Genomic DNA, 8,208 nt, shown 5'->3' with positions numbered 1-8,208 from the left:
TTCACCACTGTAGGCCAGCTTGTTGGGGTTTTGAGCCGCACTGACCACTTTTATCAATCGTTGATACCCCAGGGCTCCACCTAAGCCCATCAGCAGAAACCCTCTTAACAAGTTCTGAATAGATAGATATCTTCAATATCCTCCAGGGACAGAGCGGCTAGGCACACGACGCACCTCTTCTCCCACCCGTCCATCATGTATCCAACTGCAAACGTTCCTGCAGGACAGTTGGGTTCCCCCAAACCCAGACTTCTTGTTCGAGAAGATGGTGTCAATTGCGTTCGGAGACCAGTTGATCAAATCAATAAGGGCAAGGAGACCCTCAGATATGCAAATATGTGATGCGTTTTGTGTAAACCCAGCTGTTTTGGCCAATCAGACAGGAGAAAACGTTGTGTACGCTGACATCATGATGCGTAAACACGGTTGTAGTGTCTACATGACTACGCTGTACCCGGAGTGTTTGGAAAATCCGTTTAGAGTTTTCAGAAAGTTTCGGTTTCAGTCCTGACTGCGTTTTTGTGTGTGGACAGGGCATAACAGATGCCTAAACATAAACTTTTTGGCTAAAACAGGGCTAAATTTGGGTTGACAGCAAAAATCTAAGGCTGAATGTCCAAGTGTTTTGAACTGTAGAAACTCGAGCACTGTTTTAAAAACGCTCACTGGAAAACACCCATACACTCTCATTCACACACACACATACACTACACCTTACCCAATTCACCTATAACGCATGTCTTTGGACTAGTGGGGGAAATTGGAGCACACGGAGGAAACCCACGTGAACACGGGGAGAACATGCAAACTCTGCACAGAAATGCTAACTGGCCCAGCCGAGGCTCAAACCAGCAACCTTCTTGCTGTGAGGCGAGAGCGCTACCCACTGCACCACCATGCTGTCCTAAACAATATCATAAAATAAAATAAAACATCATTCAGGCATACGAATCCAACTATAGCCACAGTTAACATTAAAAAGTTGTAAATCATTGTTAATAATTTGTCTAATAATTGATCATTTATTCAACGATCAATAGTTTTAATCTTTTAACAAACTTGTTCACATTTAAATAACACTAACATTAAATAAAATTGTTTTTGCTTCGTATTTTTCATGAATAGTTCTCATGTTCTGCATTTAGAAACTCCTATTGTGCCAATATGCCACATAATCAATATTGAAAATATGTTTAATAATTTAATTATGTAAACCATATTAAATTCTCAAATAGGATTCCTGAGATTTTAAATAGTCAAGAAAGATGGGATTTTTAAAATGTAAATCAAAAAGCTTGTCCTGTATGTTTAGCTGTTTGATTTATACAGTATCATGCTCGTGAGTTGGGATTGTTAGGATGTAAAAGGGGCCAAAAAATAAACAATTACAAGCAGAAAACACAATTATGTACTTGCAGTTTCAATTCTGACAGCAGCTCACCCTAAACTTCTGTGCCTTTACTCATAATAAATCTGTATCATCAATGGCTTGTTTTTTATTTGTATAACATATAGTAAATTTTCTGAGCACTGAATCAATATGGCAGGATTTAAATGAATAGTTCACCCAAAAACTTTACAGTTAATTTACTCACCCTCAGCCCTTTGAAGAAAAACTCGCTCTCTCTGCTTTCCTTTGACTTTTGTCAGTGACGGTGCTGGGTTCATCAGTTTCCCACATTCGTCAGAAGTTAAGACCCAAATTGACACAGGTATTAAAATAAATTCAAACTTCAGTCATGCTCATGTTGTGAAAATCTCCACCGTTGATTATGTTAGACTTCTGTTCTCAATAGCGATTTAACACTTTTAATAAAGGAAGTCCTCGGCTATGCATAGACTATTATTTATCAGAAACTGAGCGTACATAGTTTTACGTTAGGAAATGCAGTCTTGAATTTACAAACAGTCGGCAAGTACCGGAGAACAGACGTAACACATTGATCAAATGTAGTTTTCAGTCAGGCTCATGTCAAAGTAACATTCAGCTTGTTTAGTTTTGCCTTCATTCATTTTTGTTTTCAGCCGTGAGTCCTCAACACATGATTTTTTTACAACACGTTTTTAAACATAATAGTTTAACTCACTCATTTCTAATAACTACTTTTTTGTCCTTCCCATGGTGACAGTGAGTGCATAATATTTTACTTTGCAAGATGGTTGTATTCAGATTAATTTAAAGAATTAACTACAAAGTAAAAAATATATGATCAATTAGTCATGATAATATACGTTTGTAGGTCATTGTAACTTATGAAACTAAGTTAATCATGTTCTAACTTAATTTTATAAGTTACACAATCTGTTTTAAGTCAGTTTAACGTAAGTTCAATGGACTCATAGGGTTAATTTAATTCAGCTTAAAAATTTAAGGCAACCAGGATTTTCTTTCCAGCGTAGGTTATGTTAACTAGCAAAGTTAGAATAATTACTCAAGTTATTGTTTAACTGGTTTGTTGTGTAGACAATCAAAAATATACAGTAAATATTTCTTAAGAAGGCTAATAATACTGACCTTAATTTTTTTTTTTTAATTATAAACTGCTTTTGTTCAAGACAAGCTATAAGAAATAAGACTTATTATGACTCCAAAAGAATTATGTTTGTTTTCTAGGAAATACTGTGAAGATTTTCTTGGTTTGTTAAAGATCACTTGGAAAACATTATGTTAAATTAAAAGGAGGGCAAAATAAATTGACTTCAACTGCATTTGTTCAAGTTTACAGGCGCAAAAATTTGCCTTGATGTATACTTAAATGTTTAAAAATGGGTTATCCTACTACAATACAAAGTTACTTGTCAAATAAATTAACCTGTAAGATTATTTAAAGGGCACCTATGGTAAAAAATCTACTTTTCAAGCTGTTTGGACAGACATATGTGCATGTATGGTGTATAGACCGTCATATTAGGGTGATATAAACACACCCAGTGCTTTTTTCTCAATTTAACAACATAAAAACGGTGGACTAATTGGAGCGGTTTTCAGATCGACCACAACTTTACGTAGGAGTGCGGTCCCCCCGCCCACCAATATTGATTGACAGGCGCGTCATCATATCCTCAGTTTGTTGATTCACGTCCGCCATTTTCAGCGTGAGTCGAAGCGATATCACTAAAGGAACACGCTAGCTCTATTTTTAGATGCAAGGCTCATTGGGCTCAACACAAGAGCAATATTCTCCACATTATCGCTCTAATCGGAATTATTGGTTGTATCTTTAGGTAGGTTTGCAAACATGTGTACTTCTCATTGAGTCTACCTTATACTTCAGCCGTTTGCATTTCTCGCGATCCCAGAAGCTCCCTGTGATCTTAACTAGCATGTGTTTTAGAATTCTAAACATCGGTTTCTATCAGGGTACACTCAAGTCGACGGCTGGGCGCCGCGGACCGCTGCAGAAACCTATGTTTAGAATTCAAAAATGCGTGGCGCGACGATTCGGGACACTTCATGTTTCTGCCGCGCCACAGAGAGTGTCTGGTGTGCCGTGTCGCGGCTTCGAGCGGCGCATCCGGTGCCTCAGTCAAAGTTAACTCAGTGTGCGTGGTTATTAGTCTCGGTGTACAAGCTCGGCACTTGAAACTAGCACACAGTTGGCTGTAAAACTGTACCAAGACACAAATGATGTTGTACTCTCTGCTTGGTCTGTGTCAGAGTCGTACATGTACGACTGAATGCTGATACTCTCCTCCTTTCAATCTGCCTGTCTGTGTTGCAAACACAGAGCGGGTCATGGCCCCGCCCCCTTGTTACGTTGGGCGGGAAGCCGAAACTAGTCTACATGTGAAGCAACACACCCATAAATCAGCAAGCTGTGGACACGCCCCCAACATGACACTTTTTAACACATTATAATAAAAAAATCTGAATTGTGTTTTAAACTGAACCCAAACTGGCACACTCAGAAGAACCAGAATATTAATATTAAATCATAAAAAAGAGGTCAACTATGTGCCCTTTAATTATTTATAACTATAGTTATTTAATTAGCTTGTTCATGAAGACTGCAGAGTGATGCATGAAAAAAAATGACTTCGAATAATTGTTTAAGTAGCTTCTGATGTATGTTAGTGCATCTTGTAAAAAGGAGCATAATAGGTCCCCTTTAATATTCTACAGAAGATTAAAAAGTCACATATTTGGTCAATGGCCTACATTTTCATTTTTGAACTATCCCTTTACCCATCCAGAGACAATACAGTGAAAGAAGAGAGCTCTCATCACTCACGACATCACTAAACAGCACTGCTTTGTTCGCACTGAAATCAAACCAAACAGAAAAAAAGTCCTCCTCCTGCTGCCAGGAAAGAGTAGAGTGAAAAGCGTCTATCTGTCATGTGCGGAATATAAAGTGTCGGGTTTATAAGCTTTGTCTGATTGACCTCTTTCACACTGAGGTCTGAAGGATTCTCACCAGAGTTTGGCAGTCCAGCGGTCATGGCGAGAGATAAGGTAAGATTCTCAGAAGTTTCTTTCTGCGGCGCTTATCAAATGCAGAGCTGAAAGGAAGCGACGTTTAGGTTTGTGGTTTGTGACCGATGTAGGCTGACCCCATTCTCAAATGACTGAAAAATAAATGGCAAATGAAATGTATTTCGAGCAACGCGAACAACTTCTGTTGAAATGTATTTTTTAAAGTCTGAATGTTATATTTAAAAGTATCTCTAGCTCTTTTAAAGAAATGAATATTACTTTTATAGACTTTCGCAACCCAGGCTCATTCTGAAAACGTAGTCCCGAGGACGTTTCTGGAGACCGCGAAATACGTCCAGGGAGGTACGTATTTTAGCAGTTTTTAGTTCTTGTGAGTCCGCGATAGGCCGCTGTGTGCGCCTTTTTGGCTTCTCAGATTTCTCCCGCGAGTGCCGTTCGCGCCCGTGCTGTTCTCGCATAAACCCACCAGAGGCCGCTGTCGAACTAATATTTATCTGTCCGACTGGCTGAATGATTGACCCACCCTCCTCCTTCCCTGAACCCAACCAATTTTGCTGATTGACCCGCCCGCCCTAAACCCAACCAACGATTTACAAAAGCCGTCTAGAAAAAGAAAAGCCCTCGTCTGATTTTTTTTACCACGTTTTCGGATTTTACCACATTCTCACCTTGTTATGAACTTCTTCGCTTTATTTCTTGGATTCTGTATTAGTCTTGACTGATTTCTGGAACTGCTCTTCCCCAGACTTGAACCCGGTCATCGTCGTCGTGGTCAGCTCCTCTCTGCGTCTCAAGTCCGCCGACGTACAGGACAAGCTAACCAGACAAACTGATTGCGGTGGGAAAGGCCTCCACACGAAGGTAAGCGGTCAGCCAGCAATCGCTAAAAGGAATGGCGTCATACCGCCCAGCAGCGTTCGCTTAAAAAATTAAATGCAGCCATACGTACCTCCGGCTACATAATTCACGGTCTCCAGAACCGTCCTCGGGACTACGTTTTCAGAATGAGCCTGGGTTGGATTTTCAAGTTTATTAGCAAAATTAGTACTTTTTTCTTAAGTTTTTACTTTCTTTTTACTTAATTTGCAAACTGGGATACTATTTTATTTGTGTGTGTGTGTGTGTGTGTATGTGTGTGTGCATATATGAGCAATATCACATGAGTAGCAGTGTGATATGTAGTGATGGGCAAGCTACTTGAAAAATGTATTGCGCTATAAGCTATTAGCTAGTCTACTTAAAATGTAGCTTAACTACCCTAAAAGCTACACCCTGGGAAATGTAGCAAGCTAAGCTAAAAGCCACATGGCAAAAGTAGCATCTAAGCTATTTTTACAATTGTCATTTTTAAATCGAAGCAACTTAAATCCAAATCAATCATATCTTAGTGATCAATAAAACTGTCAATGAAACACGAGGCATAATAGTTCAGTTCAGTTCAGTTATTTACTGTAAATAATATGCTGTACTAAACAGAAACACATTATAGTGTATATAACAGCTAAAAAATCCAATAAAACCAGGTGTTACACATTTAAAATACTATAGTCATTTATAGTAGAGGGAAATAATTTGGAATAAGCATTATAGTGTGTATATATATATATATATATATATATATATATATATATATATATATATATATATATATATATATATATATATATATATATATATATGTGTGTGTGTGTGTGCGTGTGTGTGTGTGTGTGTATACCTATTAAAGTATTTTACGAAATTTAAGAAATTATGTTATTGTATCATAACGTACTTCTCGAGGTATGGTCACAGGGAATCCTGCTTCAGAAATAACTCCTCTCCCTCGGTCATCTTTCCATCAAGCAAGTTTCACCAGAGGTGGCAGTAACGCACCAAAAACTTTGTTGTCGACCACTGTAAAACAGGAAGAAGAAGAAATCGTCATTCTCGCCATCATATTAATTTACTTTCATCGGCTAGACAATGCAATCTGCGATCAGTAAATGTAGCTTGTGTGGACGCTACTGCGCTACTTGACTAATAAAATAGCTTCGATACTGAAAAACTATTTGATTTAGACAGTAGCGACGCTACCGCCACGCTACTGAGAAATGTAGTTAAGCTAGTAGCATCACTACTTGTAGCGAAGCTACTGCCCAGCACTAGCGATATGGCTGTTCTCCCCTAAGAACATATTATTTGGTCTCTGGCGCCATCTTGTGGCAGAGCGTCAACCGTCTTTGCTTTGCTCAATGACAGGCTGATGCTGCCAACGTGCTGAATCTCCAACATTATAAATATTTAAAAAGAGACACTATCCTTATTAATAAACAACATAGTTGCAATCTAAACAATTACATTCTTGCCTAAAACCGCCTCAAAAATTATGTTGTCCATCAGCAGCAATATTTGTCAAACTCTAGTGAGTCTATTGATCTGCTGTCACTCTATGTGGGAGGATTAATGCACAAGAGTGAAGAGGCTGAACAAGTGCTGTTATAGCAGCATATCACACGGCTATCAGCCTATCAGATTCAAGAACCAGACAGAACTGTTGTATAAATAAATAAATACAAATAATTATATTTATTATTTATGAACAGATTTATTAAATGGATATACTTATTAAAATAATATTTTAGTCAGCGACCAGCTTAAGAAGTATAATACATTTAAATTCATGTGAAATATTGATAAAAATTACAAAGTACAATTAAAATTACAATTGTTTTTAATATATAAATATTAATATATTATATAATGATAATAAAAATAATAATAATTGTATTTTTTTATTTTATTAATACTTAATTTTGAATAGTTTATTTGTTCTATTTTAATTAAAAGGGTACATGGAGTTTCCTTTAAGTGTTTTTGTCTTAATATTGTTTAATCATAATATCATAATCATAATTTTGTTTGCTACAATACATCTATAATATATTTTAATAGTTTTATTCAATTTTAGATACTTTTTGTACATTGAGTTAAACTAAATTTAAATGTTGCATTACTGCGTATCTGGAATAAAAAGTCGAATCTTTTCTCATAATTAGTCTTAAGATAATTAATCTTTTTCTCATAATTTCTCATAATTTCATTTCATTTTATTTATTTATTTATTGTGTTGTTGTTTCTTGAGATAATGAATCTGATCACCTTGAAATGTGCTTCATTAGTAACTATTGCATTGTGTTGAGATTTAGTTCACACAGTCTGTTGAAAAGCAAAAACAGGACTTCTTGATATTTTACAAATCACCATTTTCTTTCCGAAGCTCATGAACAAATGTAGAAAACAGTCCTATGTGTCTCTTTTTCTGGTTAACCAGAAAGTGTGTTCATCATATGTCAGCATTTAGTCTTTTTGATAATATTTGATATGCATCAGTGACAGCCTGATGTGCTTCAAATGCATGTTTCCGTTAGCATGCGTGCTTTTGTTACTGAAATCTGTGACAAGTTTGACAAGATAATTGCTATATTTGACATGTTAGTTGCTATAATGCACCAACAGATGGCACTGGAGGAAAAGATAAGAGAATATATTTGAGTAGACTAGGGTTTTAAAAAAATAAAAATAATGAATTTAAATTAGTTAAATTGATTTTTCTAGTCATCTCAGCTTACATCAGTCAAACTGACGAAAAAATTCTAAAATAAAATATATATTTCATGACTTTTTGTCAAATCATTTTCTTACAGTGTCATTACAGTGTGGAGCAAAAACATTTCCACAGAATTTCCTATCATGTTTTATTTCTGGAGGAAGTCTTTTTCCTCTTTAGTTTA

Source organism: Danio aesculapii, chromosome 15 (assembly GCF_903798145.1).
Source record: "Danio aesculapii chromosome 15, fDanAes4.1, whole genome shotgun sequence".
Taxonomy (NCBI): Eukaryota; Metazoa; Chordata; class Actinopteri; order Cypriniformes; family Danionidae; genus Danio; species Danio aesculapii.
This window is presented reverse-complemented; position numbering follows the sequence as displayed.